This window comes from Plodia interpunctella, chromosome 7, assembly GCF_027563975.2.
Source record: "Plodia interpunctella isolate USDA-ARS_2022_Savannah chromosome 7, ilPloInte3.2, whole genome shotgun sequence".
In the NCBI taxonomy this organism is placed as follows: domain Eukaryota; kingdom Metazoa; phylum Arthropoda; class Insecta; order Lepidoptera; family Pyralidae; genus Plodia; species Plodia interpunctella.
The window spans coordinates 3,987,380-4,014,549 of record NC_071300.1 but is presented as its reverse complement, the minus strand read 5'-3'; the positions used below and the strand labels follow the sequence as shown (position 1 = coordinate 4,014,549).

General features: G+C 32.0%; 1 protein-coding gene across 9 annotated transcripts in view; it reads left to right on the top strand.

The window, feature by feature from the left end:
* The window catches only part of mub (mushroom-body expressed), a 160,999-nt gene that overhangs the window by 106,006 nt on the left and 27,823 nt on the right, over positions 1-27,170 (top strand). For 8 of the 9 annotated variants that reach the window (XM_053748009.1, XM_053748010.1, XM_053748006.2 and 5 more), the window contains exon 3: positions 7,019-7,059. The exons of the other annotated variant lie outside the window; for it this stretch is intronic. The gene's annotated coding sequence lies outside the window, so the exon portion shown is untranslated. The remainder of the gene's footprint in view (positions 1-7,018; positions 7,060-27,170) is intronic. 9 annotated transcript variants of the gene reach the window in all.

Here is a 27,170-nt window from a genome sequence, read left to right as displayed (position 1 = left end):
AGTTAAAATATTTTGTCTTCTTTTGTTATTTATTAAATTATTGTTAAGTGAGATAAAAACAAAATCATCATCATTTGCTTTATCCATTCATCAATATTCTATTAGTAGTTGCGGGCCTATTAATAACTGATAAGTTGCTATGCTAAATAATTTAAAATAGGCCCGCGTACATTTAAAATAGACTGTGACGTTAGTTTAATATCGAAATTGTACCCTTTAGTATTGGAATTACTTTGGAGGAATTGGAAGGCCCGCCATTCATTAAGCTTACTTTTAGCAAGAAATTAATAATCTCTTCATAACGTGGCGGTGCATCCGTGGATTCATTAGAGCAGTTAATCCATACCGTATAAAGCTTTTAGTACCTCTATAGCCCATACATCTAACAAATATTACAGATTTTAATCCTTGCATTAAAACTTTAACCTACATTATACTGAAAACATGTCTGTTTTCAAAAATTAATACAGATTTTATCACCCGTCAGATATTTACCAAATTTTAATTAAAATCAAATGAAGATATAACACAGGACCTGCAGGTCTATCACTTTTAGGAAACGATTCGAATGCAGAGCAGTTCAATTTAGAAACCTGAACTGAATGAGTCGCATTAGTATCAAAAATTATTATATATTAATAGTATTTTTTTTTAATTTACGAATTTGCGAAGCAGATTAGTTTAGGTCCTGAACTGGATCGCATTAAGAGATAGTAAGCCCTCTGAACTGACAATTCAGTTATTCTGCAAAATATTAATGGAACGAAACACAATACTATATGAATAGTATAAGTATTCCTATACAATGTATTATCATACTGGTTATTTGTACAAATTGCCTGTTATTTTAATTTAAGTTATATATTATATATTAATCGAAGTTGTTTTTACACCGAATCAAATGCTCGCAGTTTTTAGAAAACCTCGGTCGACGATGACGTATTTTTCGTGATAACAATGCTCTAGTTTGCTCGGTATAACAACAATCCCGTAAGAGGGCGAGCGTCGTGAAAGCCACGTTAATTACGAGTTGCCACAGGCCCGGTTCATGGCACAAAATAATAATACAATAGAGAAGAAAATCGAGAAAATAATTTGGACTACAAAATCTACCAATTACCTCTACTTTTGAGTTCAATTAAATTGAGTTAGTTTTACCCAATTTTCTTTGTATCTTCTTTACTTCTCCGATTAGGTAATTTGTAATCATATGTAACTCGTTATGTTAAATTAGTTACGTGGTCTTTTTCTCTTATACTTACATATCACAGGTAAGCAGTTAACAAAATGCTAATTTTCTCAAAATGTGATGACTTTCCGATAATGCAAAATCAAAGATTATCAATAAAACTTCGTGGGTAAAATATTACCTATAATAATAGGTCACATGAAAATTTTCATCCCAAAATTGTCACCGGAGTAGACCCTCGGGAGACTTTGCTGCATTTCAAGAGAAATTAAAAATAAATCTATGTATCTGTGTAATCTATAATTTATATATGCTAGTTGAAAAATAAGCCACCACCACATCCTTTGTATAGCTAAATATATTTTAATATCAGGTGAGAAAGAATATTTCCAACCAACTACGCTATAATTACAGAATTTTGGGCGCGCAGATATTCTTTATTAAAAATTTTGTAAGACACAAACGTGGTAAAAATATTTTGTGGGTGCGTCATGAATTTAGAATAAGGGTGAGTTGCACCGTCACATTTGACATTGATTTTAACCGGCGCGCCGCTGACGTTTAGATATAATGGCGTTTTTCTGCGCACGTTAAAGTTGACGATGCAACCTACCCCAAGTAGTTAAAATAAAGCTTTTTGCTTGCTTTTGCAATTTTCAAACTTATGATATTATAGTTTCATAATCACAATAATATTACTATTTACGTGAGTAAACAATGCATCTCACATCATGAATATCAGCCGCAGTTTTATTTAGTAAATAATAAGTAACTATTAAAATATCCAAACTTGTTGTCGCCAGCGATTTCTAATGGTAACTATAAAAACTAGAAATCAATTTCCAAATCAGACCAGTAGTTCTAGAGGCTAGCGCGTTAAATAAAAGGGAAACGTTATATGAAAATATCTATTCTTTATTTACCTATATTACAATTCCAATGATCAGGAGCGATGGACAGCAGGACAAGAGGTATTCAGTTTTACCCTTCGGTACGGAACCCTAAGGAACTCTTCAGACACATTGACGTAATACATTGATGTGATTTTTTTAAACTTGTCTGTACTCTTGAATTCCATAAACCTATGGCTCTTGATGTTTGCACAAGGAAGATTGGTATGCCAGTAGATTCGCAGGCAATAGCTTACGATAATTGACCTAAACCTATTCGTACCTCTAACTTGATAAACTGAAAGCTTTTGTTGCTGAAATATCAGTTAAGTTTATGAGCCGTTTTATCCCAAGTTTTTGTTTATGTTATTGGGGAGAAATTGAGCTTGTTCCCCTGTGAACGTTTACTTGTCATTTTATGCAAGGATCTGTGAAGCAGAATGGGTAAAATAAATGTATATTTTAAAATAGATCTTTTTTATCTTACTCAATTTACTTCATTTCGATAGATTACATTTTTGGACATAAATATTGGCCATGTAATGGAGATAAATAGAAAATAAATGTAGGTATATTAAGTATAATTACGTTATATTATAAAAAAAGTATTTATAAGTTATATTATAAAAAATATAATATAATAGTCTCTATTCTACATAAGCTCTTCTTTTATCCAACAATATCAGACCTACACGACATCAGATGAAAAAGAAAATTAAATGTTTATCATTTACTTATTTATTTAAGTTACTTAGTTAAGTGCGTTGTAATGGGTAAAAATTATAAGATACTTATTGATTTTAAAGTTAAATACATTAAAAGTTTAAATTGTAATTAAAAGTACAAGATAGTGTACCTAGAAGATTCCAAAACAAACCAAATACGTAAGGTTTAGGTATATGAAGCAACAAGCGTTAAAGAAACAATCAAGTCGCAAAAATATCGGTGTTCGCATAGTCTGTGTTATAACATTTTCTCTGCGGCACGTCACTCGCGGCTACAATAAAAAGGCTTAGCAAGTTAGGTGTTAATGCGATTTGCTTTTATTAAAGTTGTGTCGTTGTTTGTCGGCAGATATTACTGGCAGGCTAGCAGCGTGGTAATGAGAATTAAAACGGATTTTTTAAATGTTTGCTCTATGCTTTGCGACAGTAAAGTTTAATTGTCGAGGTGTTTTCTTCTGATCAAAAAGTTATGTTTTTGGAATCTAAGTAGGTATACTTACATATTATTTATTTATTTGAGACCTTATTCGAAACTTACAGGTTTTGATAATACGAAATTAAATACCATTTTGATATATTATATTTAGAAAATTTTATAATTATAAATCCATGTAATAATTGAACTTGTGTAGCTATGACGTACAATACATATGAATTTAATTTTAAAGTAAACTCAATACAAGCACTTTAGTATTCCCTGAATAAGCTACTTAAGATCAATATTTCAACAGCGGTTCTAAGTAGAACATTTTGAATAGGCGTAACACAAAAGACTTGGTTCGGATACTGCAGGAGTTTGCTTAGGACGTGGACTCATTCGCTTCCATCAATCCCTTGCTCCCATTATTTGTTTATTGATCAAAAGCCAATACGACCTATTGGCAAATATCCGTTAAAGTATTTTAAACTTTACCTGTTTTATCTTAAGATTCATATTCGAAAATAAAAATAAAAAACGTATTATTTGACAGGTTGTGTGAAACAAATTCAAGAAAAGACGTTCGATTATCAAATAATGTTTTCAGCCAGTTATTTGATGTTATGTTTAAAATGTAACGATTATTATACAAATTAAAATAAAAAATTTATTCGATTTTCAAAAATGTAAGTAAATAAACAAATTTATTTTTCAGTCAGCTATTTGATGTAACATTTAAAAACGGGAAACGATATTTTCTTTTTCATTTAGTTACTTAATTAAAATATTTACGTATCGACGAAATGCTTTTTACGTTAAACGTGAGTGTGTACATTGGGACTGGCATGTGCGATAGTGCTTAATCAAAACTTCAATTAAATTTTCGTAATACCTTTCGTCGAGCGTTGCCCGGGAGATTCCACAAATTAATATCCACGCTTTGGAATATGTTTCAATCTCGTTAAGCGTGATGACACTTACTGTTAAAAGCTACCATTGTTATTGGTGTTAAATTATTTACATTGTTCCCATATCAGTTTTGATGAATTCCAATCTATCTATTCTATATATATAAAACTCTTGCGTTACTGAGTAAACTAACTGACGTAGAAAGCTGAAATTTGATGTAACCTGAAATTCCCGAACAGCGAATGTTCTTCACGCATTACCACTCAAATAATTTTATTAAATTTTGAATACAATTTTGGTAAACTGTTATAAAAAAATCTTCATACGATTACCTAAGATTAATTATGAATAATCTCAAGAAGATTGTTTGAGTAGATAAGGGGTGAACAACAAATATATTCGAACCAAGTTGCTTTCAAAATAATATTAGTTAGGATTGGGATTAAACTAGATTTTCTAGAGAACGTATTTTCCAATGGATATAAATGATCAGTGAGTTAGTTAACACTAACAAACGACTTAGTGAACAGCCTGATGTGGTTCAGATAATTTCTCTTCTTTCACGGAATAGAACTGTTCCCTCCATTTATAGAAATGTATCAGTTCATCCATTTTCTCTGTTTGTCTACAATTGTTATTTCAAGATAAAAACTAAACTATCTATCACTTTGTTACAATTTTTTTATACTACTGAGCAAGCAAACAGGTGCGGCCCACCTGATGGTAAGTGGTCACTGCGGCCTATGTACGCCTGCAACACCAGGACTGTCACTTTGCCGGCGATGAATATATCTTTTCACACCCTTTTAAAGTCAATTAAATGTAAAATCATTTACCAAAAACTCCAAAAAGAACTTCACATTTTTAGAGATTTTGACAACTAACTTGACTAGACAAGTATAAATAGCAGTAGCTAAGAACTAACTAATGCACTTATTAAAAGCTAGGTTTCACTAACAACTTTAAGATTATTACAGAAATAGCTGCAGCTAGTTTTAAAGTAGGTACTTACAAGGTTTTCGCTTTTTCTCCTCTCCAAGGTTGACATCTCCTCAGCATAAAGCGTCGAAGTTTACGTTCCGCTTGTTGTTCCGCATGTTCTAAAAATTACATTGTTAGTTACTCGTATAAATGACTAAAACCTGACCCTTTCTTTTGATCTGACATAGTCGGTAAAAAAAGTTAGCACCGACTCCCAGCTGCATCATTTCTCTCTTTCCCTCAACACGCGAGGCGCGGAAAGTGCCTATGCATTAAAGAGACTCGCTGAGCTAATTTAGAAAAATGATACGCCCGAGTGCTTATGTTTGTATATAAATTTTCATTTGCAGCTCTTTAGGTTGGTACAGTTAACTGCACATCAACGTGAACAAATTTATTGCAAATTCGTTATCAGGTAGCGCGGCCCATGGAGGCCACGTCGGCTAATGGTCATGTTCACATGAGGCAGAGTGTACTGTGACTTTTCTAATAATAATCCCACTTTATTATATTTCCATGTTGCAGATTAATATATATGTATATATATATATATATATATATATATATATATATATATATATATTAGAACGATAGATCATTTTTCAATGTGATTTAAAGAAATAAAATTGAAATTAATTGTAACTTCGTTTAAGTTTAATCATTGCAATTTATTTTATTAACCACATAATATAGAAACAGACATTTTTATCAATATTGATTGATAAGAATACCACCTACCCTGACAATTTAATTTTTCCCGTTGGCATATTAGTAAATATGATAAAAATATTGTTAAAAAGATGCAAAACAATATGCACATGTACAAAACGACACGTACCACTTTTCCACAAAACAAGTCGCCCGCGCAACCTCACATCCAAGCAATGACGTTATGTCCCGCGCAATCTCGCTTCTAGTTTTTCCCACGCTTCCGCTGTTGCTGCGGTAGCGCTATACTCCCGTAATGTTTAGTGTGCCAGCGAAAAAATCCTTAATAATACATACTTCACATACCGACTGTCTATTACAAATAATATATAAGAGATCGTATGATGTCAGGCAAAGAAGTATTCTTTAGGAAAGCCGAAATTACTTTATCCCAGTTGTAATTCACCGACATCTAAGAGTTAATTAAGTTGTAATTAAGCCATCACTCGTACAAAAGTAAAATCGCCTTACAGAAATTGTGAAGGTTTTATTGGCTCGGAACACAAACTCTTGGATCAAGTAGTTTGCTTAGGACAAGGCAATCGAGCTACCCGGAGATAGATTAATCTACGGATCTTTATTTGATTCTGTGATTTGTGTATAAATCCATTGACTTGGAAGATTTCACTTGGTTAACATTCCAATATTTACGAATCAAAAGGTTCTTTAACAAATTGGCAAAGACAGACGACTTTGCTGCATAAAAAGCATGCCTTTTTTTACTACTTCTTAAAACTATCTCTGATTAGTTAACCAGCGAAAAGGTTCTCCAGCTGGAGGAGATCCCTTTATGGGTTAAGTCCACCGGATACGAGTATATTTATCTATTCTATTGTCTATGTTCTCTTATCATATGTTCCTTGTACTATAAAAATATTACAAACAAACAAAAAGCATTTTCTTACTTGCTTCCCTGGGCTCCGCTCCTTTAGGAATTTAAGGATAAAAATTGGACCAAAAAATCCATGTAATAGCTATCTATTTTCATTGAAATATTATCGGTTTTTCTTGATTGTAGGTTTAGAATAAATATTAGTAGAATTTTCAATTTTATTTAACACAAAATGCAATCCATAAAATTTATTTATTACGAGAATCATAGCAATTGTGACCACATGTATTTGACATTATATTTGCAACATAACTTCTACAAATACCTACAATTTGAAAATCTAAATATAATATATTTTTGTTTCAGATTCTGTAATCTAAGTAGCAGCAGATTATCTATCCGTCTAGGTATGTATATTATAATTATTTTTAGAAATTTGCGAGTTCTAGTGAATCACACAAAGATCTTATTCGCAGTTATAACATTGACACAACATAGATAATCTTGTTAAGATTAAGTCGCCCATGCAGCTGTTAGTTAATGGATTCTAAGTTTATCGATAATGCATGTTTATGGTCGGGACTGAGCGGTTTGAGTTAAGTGATTTCACGGTATGTCGCATTAATTTATTGTGGATTTCGGCTTGAAATATTTTCATGGAATATATTTTGAATAAAAATGCCGGTAATCGATTAGGTACCTTTTCTTTCTTTTATAAATGTGCAGATTAATGCTATATGTATCTAATCAAGCCAAAAGATATATCTTTTACACGCGGCGTTACCCACGTGTACTTCCCATGAGATTCGTTCTTTTTTTTAAGGTATGAGTGGAACCCAATGTGTTTCTTTTACTTACTTTACTTTAACTACGTATAACTATATAAAAAACAATAAGATTGCTGTAGATAAAGCGTAGACTAACAATAAACAAATGTACAAACTTTCGCATTTATAATGTGGATTTGGACTATCTAGGGTACATTATTTTTTAATTCTTTACTTTTAGGAAGTTCCCATAATAATGTTAACGTGATAATAATAACCTTGTGTGTTCCATTACACAGTGTTATAAGCAGCAGTGCACATAAGCCACAGAGTACAAAGTTCACTATGGTCAAACTTATCCGCAAGGATGCACATGGCGACACTAAAACCCACTTTACCTCAACATAACTTTGCCACTAAAACAACTTAATCCACCAACGACTAAGCGTTTATGCGTTCCACTTATAAAATGTTCGTGAATTGTTTTTCTAAGAATATTTAAAATATATCCTACCAATATTATAAATGCGAATAATTGTGAGTATGTATGAGTTTATGTTATGTTAGTTACTTTTTCACGCAAAATGTACTGGACCGATTATTATGAAATTTGGTACGGTCGGGTAAAAACCCGTGTACCAAATTATATATAACCTGGAATAACACTTAGGGTAATTTTTATCCCCAAATTCCGGAGCAAAGCCCCGGGGCGCAGCTAGTAAACTATAAATGCACATTTTTACGCTTCAGAATGCTTTTTGACGCCTGAAAAAGTTAAGTCATTCATTTCTACTGTCAGAAACAATAAAATATAGGAATGTTTCACCGTTTCTGATTGGTAGTTATGTAATTTTTCATGTGAACTTGGCTTTTGGGATGCGAATTTTATTTTAATGAGAATTAAAATAATTGAAATGCAAATATTCAGTAATTATTTACCTGGCAATGATATTTGGTATTGAGAAATGTTTACATAAACCGGTTCACTGACTTTGATGCTGAAATATTTTCAAGTGGATTTATAAAATTCTTTGTGGAACCTGCTGTAATCAACATTTTCGCCGGTTTCCACGCATTCCATTATAAATAACCGCGGGCGGTTTAATTGGCGTAAAAATAACGATGTACTCATTTAAAATTGACTCCCATGTAAATTACCTATACTTATAAGTAAATCTGCATGATCAAAATATGAAGTGTTATTTTTGAATATAATAGGTAATTCAAAAGTTTTAAAAAAGTTTCAAAAATTTTATTATTTACTCCCACGCATGCATTGTTACTTAAATTACGGAACTGGCTGAAATATAAAATTTGTATAAAATTCTATTTTTTAATTTGTCATCTTTCAACATCACAGTATGTACTTTTATTACATTAGATTAAATTTAATAATTTACGTCAACCGAGCAAAGTATGTATTACTAGCTTCGCTCTGGGACTTCGCTCCCATGGAAATTTCGGGTACCTTATGTGTTATTCCAGGTTATATTCTACCCATGTACCAAATTTCATACCAATCGATCCTGTAGATTTTGCGTGAAAAAGTAACAAACATAAATACATACACACATCCTCACAAACTTTTGCATTTATAATATATATTGCGTTGTAAACCCAAATGACATAGCATATAAATCAAAAGTTCCATTAAAATGTGATGGAAAAGATCTCCTAAATAATAAATATCAATCCTCGTCACAAAGTTTTCAAGAAACGAAAAATAAAAGTTGACCAAACTTCTGCGTCTTCGAAGTAGACGAAAATATTAAGCAAATTACAAATTTCCCCTTGATTTCAGCCCCGATAAAGATGATTAACCCTCGAAAATAACGAGTCAGCCCTCTTTGTTGTTTAAGACAATGTTTCTCAAGTTTCGTGAAATTACTTTCGTTAAGTACTCTTTAGGCAACGATCGTTTCTGGAACAGTTCAAATCGATTTATTGTAAGTATAAAAAATTACGTAATTAAGTTTTTGTTATGAATACAAGTATTCACTGAACGATTTTTTAGAAATAAAGAAACTAAAATGTATTATACAACTAATTAAATAAATATTGTACATGAAAAAATTAAATTTTATACAAATATTTACACAACAGCTGATAAAATAAATAAATACTTACTGTACGTAAAAATCAGTAGTAAACATTCATTAGATATTTGGTATATCGCTTGGGTTCCAAGAAAACTTATTGTTAAATTCTCCTTTGCTGGCCTTAAATACTTTGCAGACAATTGCGGAGAAAGGCTCCGCAAAAGCGGCAATAATATTCTACCAATTTGTAACGACATTTATAATGTAAAATTTTCAGAAATAAATCTTTTATAAAGCGTTATCTGGGCTTATATTAGTCATAAACAACGCAAAGAAGTTGTGTACAGCGATGTACTTAGTGAAATTATGTTCAAAGTTTATTTTTTATAAAACTGTAAAAACACTCTTTAATTAGTCCTACTTGTAATATTATAAAGACCGTAGATGTACCGTTTGTAAACTATTTATAGATTAATAACAATTTTCAACATTTAGATTTATTTCAATTAGGAAAATACGCGGAAAATTTATTTTGATTTATTGAAGACAGTTTTTTGACATTTTTGTATGTGCAAAAATTCAAACGGGCGCTTTGCCTACCGCAATCCATTTTTAAATAACTTATTTTAATGTTGTGTCCCGTATTATAATCATCCCTGAATATATTTTTTTTAAACACCTAATTTATAATCAGTCACAGAACAGAGAAATCAACAACGCTCCGCCGCCGCACGCCCCGCTTCTTTACGTACTCTTCTTAATAATAACTCTTCCATAATAATAGCTCAACAGAAGCTAGTAAACTTGCACTGCGCTCATATAAACGAGGATATTAGTAGTAATATTTTATGTGACCATTGTTACAGGAACTTACCGAGATTTCCCTCGGCTCCGTACTTTATAATCAGCACTATGTTTCATTAATCTACAATTTTTTCCGATAAACTTGCGAGCGATAAAAAATCTCTGAATTTTTATATTAGCTAGCTGTGCTCCGGGTCTTTGCTCGCGTAACATTGTAGAAAAATGTATGCTATTTTAGCATGCATTTTTAAATTTGACACAATCCTTCTAGTAGATGATGTGTGAAAGAATAAAAATACATACCTTCTCACTAATCAATTAGGTAGTATCTGTACTGAATAAACTTTACCTAATGAATTCGCCATTCTATTTTTAAGTTTTATATTTACTAAATAATTTAAGCAATACAGTAAGTAGTGGTAGTAGTCTTATAAGCAAGTACATTTGTAATATTAGTTAGTAATAAGATATATACTCGTACCTCGGACAGATACTCACGCTACACAAATTCTCTCAAGAGGTTAAGAAGCCGATCCGATTGGGATGGGCTGCATTCGGGAAGTTGGATGATGTAATTAAAAGCAGACTGTCAATAAGCCTCAAACGTCGAGTATTTAATCAATGCGTTCTCACAGTAACAACCAATGGTTGTGAGACCTGAACATTTTAAAACATTATTTACAAATATGTTGACTCATAAGTACAGAAATAAAACGATATGAAATCTGCGCGAACCCCGTAACTTTTAATAACGAACTTGCAACTCTTCACAAAGAAGTTGAAGAGCGTTTTCCAAGTGATAAGTAACAAATCGTCAAAAGTATCCTTCGATTGACGGAGAATTACTTTGATAGCAATAAGTATAATTTCTCTGGTCGGGCTACAACATTTTTTTATTTTAACTATCTACTGAATACATTATAGACATAAAGAGCACATTACGAAATATTGTTCAGTTATTAAATAAATATATTTTTATTCTACTTATTTAGCTTACCTATATTATAATACGCGATGCACTTTTATTTTCTATAAAAACTCAATTATCAGTCATGACGTCTTTATAATATCTAGAATGATAATTAGCTATCCAAAAATACTATAAAATTGACACGAAAAACCAACATGTTCTTTTAGTCGACGCTCAGGTAGTACCTGAGCGAACAAGGATTTACGAACATTTAGTAGTATACTCAAGAACCGATGTTACACAGTTGTTAAAATATTTATGAGGAGACCCTTTTCTCATGGCTTTTTATACCGGTATAATGTGAGGAATTTACTGCGTTGATCCGTTAATGTAATTGAATGTAGATACAAAATCGATAAGGCAATTTATATACATTCATAGTTGTAACTTTTGTTTGACATAATATTAGACTTTCTACTAACAGTAGTTTCATTTTTCTGATAATTTAGAGTAAAAGAAACCTAAAAATATATAATATATTTTTCTCTTTTTAAAATTAACTTACCAACTCCTTAAGTACTATATGAAATACAGTTAAATATTAAAATTAAACAAGCACAAAACTCAAAACTAAAATGTTGCTATTACTAGGTAAATTTAGTACATAAAATAAGGAATAGTACCTAAGCATATAGCATTGATATAAAAAGCAAAGTACTAAATACAGGAACATAAATCGCGCTAACCAAGCGTAAAAAGAGCGAAAATTCGAGCGTATTCGCGTGTAGCTACCTGATCCGAGCACTGGCATAGCAGAACTACCGCTAATTAGTTTGGTATTTTCGCGCGAAAACTTCAATTAATTCCGTCAAAACCACCGCCAGCGGTCGGCCAGCCTTTTTGTTGGCGAGAAAAGTCAAAGGCGCCGGGAAATCGGAATGAAGTAATGAAATTTCTATTGGGTAGTCGTTTGGTAGCCCGCGGTTGCCGTCCAGCCCGCCGAGTCTTTCTTTTAATCCCAAAAAGAAAGATAATAGCTCGTAAATATGATTAAGTCATTTTGGGAAAGAAATGAACTGAACCTTTTACAAACCATTATACATCGGAGGTCAAAGATTTTTGCTTTTTTTATTTTTGTTTTTATTTTAACCCGTATTCAAAAAAATTTAAATATATTTACATGTGAATATTTTTTTGTCTGAACTATAACGGGCTCAAAATAACTAAGTAAATATCAAAGTGAATACAAAAGTCACAATCTCAATACCTTCAGAGGCGTGAAAGCTTCGAAACTTGAAGCGGCAAACTCTACAACCTTACGATAATCTCATTGAAAGATTTGATTTTCCGCTAAATTAGATACAAGTAATGAAATACTCCCGGGATCAGTACAAACCTGACAAGACATTCGAAGGAATTTGCTAGGGACATTGATTTCCTAAAACGTTTCACAAGTTCTACTTTATTCAATTTATTTTAACTCAACCCTTCCTTTTTTATTTACAGAACAGAAAATGGAAAGATAAAAATAATAATAACAATGTTTAAACTGTACGAAATTGAGTTTTATTAGTTTCCTTATCTTATGCTATTGTAAGCTTTCAGTTTCAGTAAAAGAAAAAAACCTTTTCAAACATTTTTTTTTCTTATTTTAAAAACCCAAAATAAACGAACATCATTTTTACCACGATTTACGAGCATTTTGACTTTGAAGGCATAAACACAAAGTAAACGCAGATCAAACAACATTTATGAGCGTAATTTGAATTTAAATGAGATAATAATACTAACTCCGTTGGCCTGTGAATGAAGCACTAAATTATAAACGAAGTGAGGGTTCCGCAGTTTAGGCGGGAATATCGGCCACGTCCCTCCCCCACAGTATATTCCCTGTCTTTTATTCAATTTGTGAACGAATCACTGCTGCCAACCCGATTATCTTTCACGTCGGGATTTATACACGAGAACTCTTCCCGACCACTCCCGACATTTCAAAATTTCTACTATTTCAGACAACATATCTAAAGTTTATCACTTGGCAGACTCGGGAAATCTTTCTCCTGTAACTAACTGCAGTACTTTATTTCCTTTATTGGCTCATTGCAGTGAGTTCGTGAGAAAGCAACTAGTACTTTCCTATAATGGGAAAGCACTTGGCACATGTACAGAGAGCAAGAGGCCACTCGACTTGGTAAACATTTACCCAATAATTGTGAGTCCTCAGTTACGTTGCTGGAATAAATATTCGCCCGCTCCGTAGGGAATGTACGGCTAGTACATTCCTTTAATTCGGAGCATTTCTTTATTGGACGAAATTCATGGCTTATTGTTTTATGAACAAATAACTTGCTAACATGGTTTCCCGTACAATATAAATTATATTGTGATGCAGTTATGCTCCTTGGAATTTAGCTTTTTCAAAATGTGATTCGGATTGTGTGTAATTTGACGTTCACAACATGAGAATCTCTTTAGTTATACCTATTCAGCATTCATTGTACTCATTAAAATATCCACGAATTGTAGAACGATAGAGAAAATCTCATTAGCACAGAGAATACAACGTTCAAATTGTTTGTTAGCATGATGTATAATGCAAACAAGAACGTTGAAAGACATTAATAATTCCTATTGTTAACTTCAACCACGGCATTACCCTCTGCTGCATACACGACGGCTGACAAGCATATTTTGCCAACGTTCCTTAACAAAACACCTGCAGATACAAATATCAAAGCAAGCAGGAATGTCAAATAATTTGGAGAAATTCAGGCATCCGTGCTCAAGGCACCGTAAATTCAAACATTTCTCACGAGTTATCCACTCCGTGAAATGACGTGACGCGAGAATCAATAGCAATTTGCAATGTGTCCCTTTCCCTAATTTTACACATGCTGACCTGTTTTATGGAGCCAAATAGAGGTTGAGTTGTAAACAATTTTCATGGATTGAATTAGAATAAAATTGTAATTTAGGTTTATTTATTTTTAAATGTTCTTTTATTGCCTAGCCGTTGGTCCCGGTTGTTTTTGCAGTTGTTAAAACCCGCCAATCCGCAATGGGCCCGTGTGTCATGGCCCAAACTCCATATCCATCCGTAAGGAAGGCCAATGCCCCAGCAGTGGGGACATTTCATGGCTATTGATGATGATGAATAAGATATTAAAGCACCTGCTTTATTGAGGCCAAGATGTAGCTAATGTTATCAATTTACAGGGATCTCGTGAACGTGTCTCCTCGATTTACCTGTTTCAAAACTACGTAGTTTATTTTAAATATATAGTGGAATCTTTGTATACAAAACACCTGATAAAGCTGTCATGAAAATGTCAGAACGTATCAATGATTGGCACAATACATAGAAACTGGGGCGAGAGGAAACCTTTACAAATCGCGTAGAAGAGGTAATGCGATAGTCACAGAGCAGGCGCTTTTGTTGCCAATGGCCGCAACTCACGGAAGCACTTCTCACTGTCAGAGGAACAACATTCATGTCAGTTATAACAGTATTCTTACTAACACCAATGCGATTCCTGTTATGGGTCAGAATGTGCCTGTTTCTGATGATACGTTTCAAAATGTACCTATTCTGTAAATTTTGAAATTGGCTGACGAAGGTCTCATTCAATTTGGGCATGAGATAAACATAATTCAACAAGATTGACACTATATTCAGAACTAGCTGCACCCCAGCTTTGCTCCCTTTGTAATTTCGGGATATAAACCGAACCCTATGTGTTATTTCAGGCTATATTCTACCCATGTACAACATTTCATAGTAATACTTTTTTACAAACATACATCCTCAAAAACTTTTGCGTGTATTAGGTACTCTAGGTAGGTATCCTTGAAAATTAGTAGCTATATTGTATTATCAGAATGATAATCCGCATTGTATTTAGATAGGAACTTAAATTGTATTTTTCAAAAATATTCATTTCATTCATTAAATAAATTAAACTTTTAAATAAGTAGGTAATTAGCTTAAGTACTAATTGTTTTCATTATTTGTTAGCAAGTACACATTTAGTAATGCAAATACTATAAGCCCGGTATAATATTCGACGGGTCCTTTAAAGGGTCTGATAAATAAACATAAAGCCGGCGATATTGAACCCATGGGGACCAATTTGATCTGATACCTACTAAATGCTAATTTAATAATGAATTCCGTCTGAGTGGAAGCGCTGATATTCTATTTTACGGACGTTATTGTCTCGTGATTGGATAATAACATTATTCTGATCATTATCGAAGAACACTTTTTTTTCCAATTTCAAAACGTTTTAGGCCAGTCTGAAAGTGTATCCTAGTTTTTAACTTCTATTCTAGTTTGATTAATGTGGGTTTTGTGCAAAAATACGATAGTAAACATTTTCGTAGACGAAATTATGTCTATGCTCAATAGTTGTAGCCAAAAAGGCATTCCGATATTCATAAAAAAGTTAAAGCATACTATGTTATGCTTTAACTTTTTTATGAATATCGGAAGCTCAGCTAAAGTACTTATATTTTTATAGATAGATGTTAACCATATTATCCACTACTTTTGTGTTCATACTTACATCATATTGCCATTGTCAGGTTATATAACCCATTGGACATATACTGTACAATATAATATTAATTTACATTTTGTAAATAACCCAACACATGATGGAAAATATGATATTAAAATTTCATTGTAATGACCCACAATTTCTGTATTACGTACACAAAAATATGATCCAACAATATTTGTCTGACGTGTTGTGCTTAAATTACATTTGATATTTTTAATTGCAATTTATATATTTATATTATTAAGTATACAAATTTCGTTGCATCACTAAATTCGAGATTGTAATTTCTTCTGTTGATATTAATATTCAAATGAGAACGAAACCGCAATTGTTTTTAGGGTCGGTTCGAGACAAAGTTTGCTCATCTCACAAAACTAACAAGTCCATAATTATTTGTTGGCCTCAACACGAACAGTGCAGTTAAATTGAAACAAAACAACCGAAATATGAAGTGCGCTTGACCCTCCACCGAGAAGTTAATTTCAACTGTCTCGTTGTTTTAATGTGAATATACTTTCTTGAACATGAAAATTTTAAATTGATGAGTCCGCATTTTGTACTACGAAATTCTATGAATTTGTGATAAGCTTAAATTACGAATATTAGTCAAACGTAGTTCTGCAAACTAATGTTGGTTTCACAAAATTACTTCATTAGTCAACATTTCTTATTTTATGTTTGTATGGTAACGTAGTCGTATATAATTATTGTAACGAGAGAAAAATAGTTAGCTGCTAACATGACCCGAGGCAAAATTATTAATAAACTTTTGAAAGCAATTTAGAATTCAATTTATGGGGTCACTAGGTAGGCAATTTAAAGCTGTCGATATTAAATTGAGGAGCAGTGAGGCTGCAAGTGGCCTGAACTTACCTGGTGACCAAATGGCTGACTACGTCAAACTACTGAAAATTAGTTTCGCAATTCCGATGAAAACTTTAATTGATTCCTCAAAACCAATATGTGCCGGCTCTGTTAGTTCAATCGAAAAGTAACTTAGTTTGACAACGAAAATTGAATTCAACTTTTGTAATGAGATGTGACAATTCCAGCTAAGTTTGGCATGGATAGGTAAACAAAGTTAGGTCGGAATTGATTGAAAATAACCACATTGAGGACGACAGGGGATTTTCGAATTGTTATACTCAAAGTGAACATACCTAAGATATTTATTGTATTTAATTAATGTGTTCTGATTTTTTTTATAAAAACATAAACAAACAAACACAAGATTTATTTATAAATCGAAACAAACAAACACAAAAACTACTTCCAAATCGTAATTTCTAACCTGTTATGTTTATAAAATACAATTTTTAGTCCTTGGATAAAATCAATCACCAGAACAATTTAAGTAATTTTAATTATACATTGAGCTAACGTGGAACCTGAAAGAACCTCTAACATAAAATTAATAGAAACTTCCATAGGTCGCTGTAGTACAGATTTATTAGTAGTATTTGGGTGGTTACAGGCAACATTGGCGCTTGTGGTAATTCTTCTCTGGGCGTCTGGTGGAATCTGATTAATAGCAGCAATATTTGAGCACGCTACGTCGTATGAACCACAAGAATTGTATGCCCCAGAAGACTGTGCCCGCTCGTAACTTACAAAATCACAAAATAAGAGGAGTGCAGAAAGAAAACCAATGTAACTAATCTATATATCAGTACAAATCTAAATGTCAGATAATTAAATGTCACCTCGAAATCATGTAAAATTATTTTATTATTTAATTCAAAGAAAACCGAAAAGAAAATTAAAGAAAAATCATAATATTATTTATATTATGATTTTTATTTATTTTATTTTATATTTAATATATATCTTTCTTGATATATATTAAATTAATTAAAATATAATATATATCTTTCTTGATGGTTATTTAGTAGGTTAGGTAATTCAAGATATCATTAAACAATGGTTTTAGTCATAGGAACAGCAGTTGATATAAATAGCACATGATAAAAATCTTAATTCGCAATTCTGTTTGTAAACCCCCTTATTTTGTGATTTTCCCTTCAACTTGCACTATTAATATTTCATTGCCCTTACTGCCCTTTTTGTAGATGTGCACATATAGGCACTTTGCTGGATTATTTCCTTTATTCTATATATGAAAAAAGGCTATATTTCTAGTAAACATTCTGATAATTTAATTAACTATATGTCCAAAAAACCGGTTTAGAAATATACGGCTCTAATTAACCAAAATTTTTACCATATCTCAAATTAATATTCTTACGATAACTCAATGTTTACAATCGATTTAGTCCGCGAAACGGCGATCCTTTATAATTTCCCCGAGTGAATATTATCTTCTCGTCTGAAAATTGTCGAAAATAAGCGCTCATTTTGTGCTTTGTTTGTTTTGCGGTGGTAGGTACCCCGAATTGTGCTCAGTGATAGCTTATTCTTTAATTTACATTGTTTACATCGTTGTATGTATTGTGTATACTAATAAATTATAAAACAAAGTAAATGTAGTTACATTTATATATTATTATTTTTATATGACTTATTGAATTATAGGGTAAAGCTTTAGATGGTGGTTGGTAATGCTGTAAGGGACACATAATTATGATAATGACTTTCCGTACCTACATTTTATGTAAATTAATGAATTTTTGAGTGACTAAAATCGATGGTTAATAGACTCACTACTGCACGTGTATTAACTTTGTACTTAAATAATAAATAGGTAGGAAATTCTTTTTATTATAACGAGTTAATAAATGAGCAAAGCGAGAGCAAAAGGAAGTCGATAGAATGAATGAATCAAGAATCAACCAAGCGAGTTTCCTCACAGAGCACACATATAAATACTTCAAATGCTGGTTTTACTACAAATTATAATACAATATACAATTAAAATTTATATCAAGTTATATTATTTTGCAATGGAATAAGAATAAAAATGATAAATATTATTTATTTTATTTACTAATATTATTTATTTTATTGCTTGCTGGGTACATGGCTATTATATTAATTGAGCAACCTTCTAAGGTGGACACGAAGTGGACAATACCGTAATATAAGATTACAAACTGATGATAATCACTCTTTAAATACAAAACTACTAATAATGTTAAATGATTCTATATTAAAATTAATAATACAATTTTATTAACATAGTAGGTACATAACGTTCAAAATATCAACCACGAAACTAATAGTTATAAAATTAAAAGCCACGATTTTATCCCTACATCTATGATATTAAATCAATTATGCGTACACCATAAATGATGCAAATTGGCAAATAAGCTATCTGGCCGCAACTCTGCTTTATCCCGACGGTCCGTTAAATAAATACTTACATAGGGTTGTCATTTCGGAATATCATTATAGCAAACGTAAAAGAAGCTCTTTATGAATACTCTCAAGTTATGTCTGATTTGCTTCCACATTACACTGGAAAATCAAAACTAGAGTCAATCAAGGTACAGGGATTTAAACTGGAGACTCTTCATGAGAAGAAGGCAACGGGCTATTTTATATATTACTTTTGCCTGGCCTATCGCTACTTCAGATTTTGGTCCTACAATAAATCCATCTATAAATTTGATCTTCAGATTTCACGACTTTTGTCTCTGTCTACCTCGTCGTAAATACGCAATACTTTATCTGTTTCAAATTCGGTACTTTCTCTCTCATCTCTCATCAGCGTAATCCCGACGACTTCCTAAGCCTATTCTAGTTCTTTCTCCACCTCACACCGGTCTTTGAGAGCCTTAGTTATCAGACTATTTGCACGCATCCTTGATAACATCAAGCCTTCTTGTTAATATACAGTTCTTGTATCTATTTGCTCTTTCTGGCAGGACTAGCTGAAAGCCACATAGAGAAACATTTGTTCCCTACATAACTTACATGTAATCTTTTTTCAAAGACAAAGAGATAAGAGCTATCTGTATAGCTATATTTTAATTATGTGCTATATATTAATATCTGTCACATAAATGATCTCTAAAAAGGTATACATAGGTAGTTTAGGTACCTACCTAGCTTTTAATCTGTGGTTTCAAAAAAATTATTTGATTGAAGTGTGTACGGGAGAACCCCTTGGAACTTCAGAGTATTTTTGATTTTTGGCAGGCGGCGAAGTAGCATATTGTCTACTCAAGTCATGCTGTCAAAATTCGTCTAATTTAGAAATCAAGTACTTAGTTTTGGAGATTTTTGCTTGCCATGCATCTGTTGTTTCACACGCCCATACCCAACCCGCTTCAATAATATTCAAAGTAGATTGATACATTCGGCAAACAGTACTGCTTTGTAAACGAAAATAAATATAGATTTATTTCCGTTTGTAAATAAAATGCGACTATATCGGGGTCGAAATTTAAAATTAATGATTGCATAGATACGTAACTAAGGGCCTGTTTTACAAGTTTCTGACAAAATAATTATATTGTAATTTGATATAAACTAACTGTTAGATAAATGTGGCTGTTGTGATTGGCCTATTAGCCTTGTCATAGTCTTGTGAAAAAGACTCTGATCGACGTTAACACCCATACTTATCCATTCATTGCAAATTTATTATTATTGTCGCCGAATGGAAGAATTTCTTTTACTTTAGCTCTTTCAACACAGAAATACATTTTCTAGACTGTTTTTGATTCTAGTTGACTCAATTAACACAGTACTCTATCTGTCTGTGACCACGGCAGCTGTTACGGCTAAAAGTTCGGCTACTTCGTTCTAGCATGCGATTATTTGAATATATTTTTCTAACACTTTTTAAGACTCTATCGTGAAAATATTCCGGTCCCATGGCTCCCTACAATCGCTCTATAGAGCCAATCCTGGTAGATACTTATAAACTTTCCTATACAGCAATTTCTTTTATTCTACGGACATCTGTCTAGTTTCCGACCCTTTTCCTACCCTTATCGCGTCCCCGACAGTATTACCTGTCAATATCTTCATAGTTTGTTGTCAATGTGTTTTTGAATATTTATTGTTTACCGAATTTCGGATTTTATTTTTGTTGAGATTTGAATCTGTGTTTTGATAAGTAATTAAATTATTGAAATATAACAAAAACTATAGTCCAAAATTATTCATGAATACTTAGAAGTACGATACGATTGATGATTAAAAAATAACCAATTTAGTAAAAATATTATTAATTTGATTAAGTATTAAAACTACATATACGTCTCAATTCGTTTAAAATATTAAAAATAAATCTTTCAACATTTTTCACCAGAAGCTATCAAAGTCAAACGTTGATTTAGATATCCATCTTCATTGATACATGAGATTTTTCATGATAAAATATGTACCAAGTACAAAAGCTCGAAACACAAAAGGTTATCCAAGCGAACACTACGAAACACAAAGGGAAAGTTGCCTAAAGTTTCAAAAGGGCAGACGAAAAGCTTGGTGCAATTAGGGCATTACGCACTTATTGGGGTCACGTCAAGAATGAAGGAGAGTTCTTTTCACACTTCACAAATCGAATATGTACATTATATATGGAAGTTAAAGAGGTAACTAAATCTAAGTTTACGTAAGTATAGTCGTTTATAAATGCGCAAAGTACTTAAAATACATGTTTGTCATTGTAACAATAGCACCTAATTTTATTGATTGACCAAGATTGCCTTCCTGTACTCGTATTCTCGTTTTTTTTCTTTTTTGCACCCACATAGCATTCTGTATAACCCAATGGTTTTAGCACTAAACCCAGCTATTGTACTTTTACAAATTGTATTTTGCTCTATAAGATTAAAACATACGAATAAAAAAATAATTTACTAGCTCTTATCGGAACTCCTCGTGAAACAAAAAATCGTGCATAGTAATTTTCTTTGTATTAAAATTAAGTGGTAAAACATTTAAATAAATACCAGTTTACAAGTATTGGTATTAAAATACAGAATATAAAAATATGAATGAATAGTATTCGTACAAAGAGTATTTGAGTTCGTGTAATTTGGAGATAGCCGGGGGCGAGCGGCTGTGAACAGACATGTTTGTATGTTGCTTTAGGACGTAACTACCTTACTCGGATCACCCATGTGGAATGCATCTTTTTCAAGCACCAGAAAAGCACCTATCACTTTTTTCTGTTTTCATTGAAATTTGTTTATTGAGATTTGCCAAATCATTAAATAAGTATACTCGTGTATACTTATTTATTTAACACAATATCTTAATCATTAACCTATCAATCCCGGGTTTCGCAGCTTCACAAACCTGAACGCGACCGGGAACATGCAGAGTTGAGAGAGAGAGAAAATTAACTAAAACCAGTTTAAACGTAACAATAGGACATATTTCTCATGTACATGAGGCTTTATTTATATTTATTAACAGAACATAAATATTAACGCAATATAATTTATTTGGTTAAAAAACCAAGTAAATTCTTCTCTCTAGTTCTTCTTCGTCTCTAGTCACTTCTTCATTGCGTGTCGATGGTATAAACATTCCTGTAGACACCACTCTTTACTAAATATTTCATCAGAACGAAGCCATTTTTAAGAAAATTTGAAAACACAACGAACGCGTTTTCTTTTCATACACAAATAGGTGCATTTTAAACAGGTTCTTTTCAAACGTGTCTAATAATCTTTCTGAGTAGAATACGTCACCCGTGTCACACATGAGTATGGCTTTAGTTGTAGCTACGTTTATTTGCGTTGTATTCAACGTGAGATCCCTGGATTATCGTGCCCATTAAAGTACGGCTTGTAATGAATATTAGTTGAGTGAAATTAAAGTGGGCAAGTGATTAGCGATTACGTACGTGGAGTAATTAATTTCTACGTAATTAAGTAGAGTGCCTTTGAGTGAATTTATTTAAGTAACTAGGTACATTTTGATACAAATCTGCTTTTAGTACTGTCTTCCTATGTATCACATGAACAAGAATTATGGTAATTAACGATGGGCTTTTTAATACTCAATTAAAAAGCTGGATAGTGCGTTGTCTTTAGTATATTGTGGTATAACTGAATCAAATATTTTTTTGTAATTCTTACTACATTTTAGTAAAATGTATTAAATATTTATAAATCAATATGCTGTAGCCATTTAATATTACGCTCTCTCTCTCTTACCTTCGCGTGTTTTCTGCAGGCGAAGTAGGGAATGGCCGGTAGATTGAATAAATTTCATCAGTCGACATTTTGGTCAATTATGAAATTCCGTCCCGTAAGTTGCGTAAAAACCTTGTTATTCCCCATTACCCATATTAATTCCACCAGAATAAAAATTTCAACGAGCAAAGAACCACACTAAAAAGTAATGGTCTATACGACTCGACATAAAACACACATTTTAATGGCGCTAGTTAACACCTACTAACAAGATGCTTTAATTAAATTTCCTTCCACATTGTTACAATTTACCACCTTTCTTGTTATAAAAAGTAATGTTAATAAGATTCAGACTAAATAAGAAAGGTACAGATGTATAACTTGTTAGTGATACTGCTCCAGTTGCACTTTGAACATATGATATTTAGAAATGCTAATAGTTATAAGTAACTCAATGTGGGAGATGGCCAAGGTATGGAAATTATTTAAAATGTTTAATATTGTAATAAAAATTTTAAACTTTAAATTATAAGACTTTATGAGAATCGAACTATGGGAAAATTAATTTCCTGCCGATGACGTCTTAAGAATGTACGATTAGTAAGAAAATACGTTTTGTTAAGTCTAAATATAATATTATTCCTAGTACAAATTGGACGACTAAATAAATGTGATTTTTTTAATTTTTTTATTTTTAATCATTTTGATTTTGATGTGATTCTTTCACTGATGATTCTATTTGTGAATGAAGGAATACTGAAATTATTAAGGCGTGTTATTTCTTTGAACTTTTTATTCTATGTCAAGATTACGCAAGTTGTAAATCAGGCTCTTTTCATTTAGGCAGAGGTGTCGGTCCATTTCTTTCCAGCTTGCTTTCTGGGATGAATTAAACTTGTCTTTGGCCAATTGTGAAGTCCATTCAGGTGGAATTAATTAAATGATTAAAAACTAACTTCCCTTGCATTATAACAAAAATATACTTTTACACCACTAGATGTACCTCCCAGTTTTCATACCCTTTAGAATTAAAATGTTTGGATAGCCTAATACCTCCTGATTTTGTTTTTCATACAAATACCTATAAATATATTTTAAATGGATCATCGAAAAACTCCGTGATCAAATTTTTGATCAATTCTTTTTTAATAGGTAAGAATGTGAAATAAATACAATATCTAATACAAATAATTTATAATAGGAATAGAAACTTGGGAGTAAAAAATGTCAAATGAGATTGCCCTCAAATAAATGCGAGCAGACAGTGGTTATTTGACTCGCTTATAGTTGAGGGGAAATGAGCAGGCATTCTAATTAACACAAAAGTTCCTTTTGGCAGTCTCCTACACCATATTTCACCCCACCTGGGGATAATACCGTGTTCAATTTGTTCCTTATTTTATTAGATGGCAAAAACATTTTGATTTTTGTGTTTTTACGTTTAGTAATTATTACTATATGTATATTTATTGTACTTATTAGGTATATAATTGAAAACATTTAGGTATGGGTTGGGCCGAATACACGCCCACCTACTTGCAAGAGTTTTCACTTCCATCGTACATTATAATAGCAATAAATATCCATTTAATTAATTATCAAAGTCCCATTATATTAGTCATACATATATATTAGTTATCAACACAAGTTATTTACCTAAATAAAAATCTATTACAAAATTACAATCTTGATCGCTAGATAGCTTGGTTAGAATTGTTTTATAGAATTAATTTTCATTGTGTATAACTACCAATCTATTAACTATCTACTAAAACTAAAACGAAAGTAGCGTCTCATTGAAATTTATACACGAACTTTTCATCGTTAACGAATTTCTCGTCGTAACTGAACTTTCACCTTCCTAATAAGAACTAATTTCGAGTTCGACTAAAAATTTAACCATCGACAACCAAAATAACTTCCAAAAGTAGATTATTATGATAGGATAACTCAAATATTTAGATAGGTACTAGTCATCATGTTTAAATAAAGTCAGGTCTGCTGATATATCTAACTTGAAGCAGATTTTTTTCTGTCTTTAATTAGAGTACAGAAGGAAGGAAGTAAAGGTCCCTAAGTATTATTTTGTATCTCTTATTAAAATAAATATATGTATTTTTATGTAGGGTTTACCACTCCTTTTTTTACTTAAATACATAAGTAATTATTTTATTTCCTTTTATAAATACTTGGTTTTTTTTTTCAAAATTTGATCTTTGTTCTTCTATCCCTTGTTGTTTTTTTCCCTTTTGGCACGCATGCTAGAGAACAACAGGTACGTTTTTAAAAAAATCCTTTTGGCATTTATTTTCAGCAGCGTTTGTAGCTTTTTGAAATAATAATTTGAAGTAATATTGCGACGGATTATTCGTCATCAAAATGTCAAGGTTATTTTTACGCTGACCCAGGACTTCGCGGCGTCACAGCCCTGAGCGTATCCGAGATTGTTGGATGTAGCTCATAGGAACTTCGCAATCAATTGTCAGTTTCCTGATATTAACTCCGCCATGCCGTCACTTGCACGGTGCTTGGGCGACCGCAGCCACCTCAATAGTTTACACCTGTCACGGGAACACCACCTGGTTTACCGAAGGAATGTAATTATACGGGTAAATACAATTCAAAACACTTTATTGTGCTTAAATTAAAACATACAATTGTTTTATAAACAAAAAATAAAATCATACCTATATGCGCAAAAGGTCAATTCATAATTAAAATATTAACTAAATAATGGAGTCAGTTCTGAGACTTAAACTTTAATATTTGTCGTTTGTAAAAAACAAAGGTAAAGCTTGTTTGTGAAATTTTTACTTTTTTTTATATTTTAAATGTTTAAATACCATTTTGCCGAAATATTTGCAATTTCTGTTGGAAACAATGACTAAGTAATTTAATCAATTATTACTTCGTTCGTTTAAAAAAAAACATGGAAAATTATATTTATATAAAACTACATTTTCCCTCTATGTTTTTATTAATACTTGATAAAAGTAGGCAAGACTAAAACGTTTTGCAACTGTACCTACGTCCATTTCATCTATACGACACACTAAGCCAGTCCAACCGAGTTCAGGGGATGTAGCTAATCCGATTACCTCACTCTGCGATATTAGGGTTCTGACACGAGGGAAATATGTCTAAACACTGCAATCTGCCCACTTCCACACAACCCAAATGAAAAGTCACATCGACTCTGCACAACCCTATCTTATTGAATATTTTTCGGTTTGTGTTATTTGATATATGTAAGTACATATTCTTAAACTCACCGTCATTGCATTAAAACACGGCAGTTTTCATTAATATCTACAACTACATAAAACTATTTTTTAACATAAAAATAACAGACTTTCATTATACCTAATTACTATTTAAAATAAGTAGATACACTCAAATTTAACTGTTTACCTACTAATTTGTATCTACTGATTGGTACAATATTGAAGTATACTTATTCAACAATATACTACTATTTACTTGTAAGTAGGTATGTCAATTTAACGACATCGTACACGTAGTTAGATAAGCAAACAGCCCACGGCAACAATACGAGCCAATTTGCGTACAGTCAGACACATAATCGCAACTAGATACATACGTACGTACCTATAATGTCTAATGTCCTATAACGCACACAAGTATAGTCATAATATTTAACAAATATAGTCCAAAAGAGTATTTGATAGATTTTTCAATGCTCTATGGCTTTTATTTTCTTTAACTTCGAACACTCTTGCAAGTTTTCTATAACTAGTATTTTTACTTTTACCTCTGATGTTAGAATATAGTGAAAATAACAGTACCCAATACTGGAGATCCCGCTTAATTCAAGATAAATGGCGGTGATCTTCGGAAAGATCTGAAAGAATGAGGAACATGAAACTGTGAAGGTTCAGTAAGTCGAGCTCCCTGGAGACTCGTCTCATACACGAACGGTGAAAATATACCTAGTGCTTACCTATGTGTGGTGTCTACTGTCTTAACGTAAAGTTGACGGCGCAACCCAACCTTAGAAATCTATAAGTATATATACTACCAATAGTAGGTACCTACAACCGAACCCTTTAGAGGAATTAAGGGTTAAAACTTCTGTTTATAAATACCCAAATCCCAAGATGGTAGTTAACGTTAACTAATGTTTAAGGCGCACACTAGCGCCACCGATACATTTTATATTTGTTATAGTTTAAATATTCTAATGTAAAAAAATACATAACCTTTATAAACTAATTTAAAAAAAATCATTTTATAGCATCATTGTTAGATATTAATTTTCGAAAAATAGGTACGTTAGTCTACCGATTGTAGTTTCGTGCGATATAATTTTTTTCCTAAATGAAAAGTAAATTATTTTCAGACTTCAATGCTTTCAGAT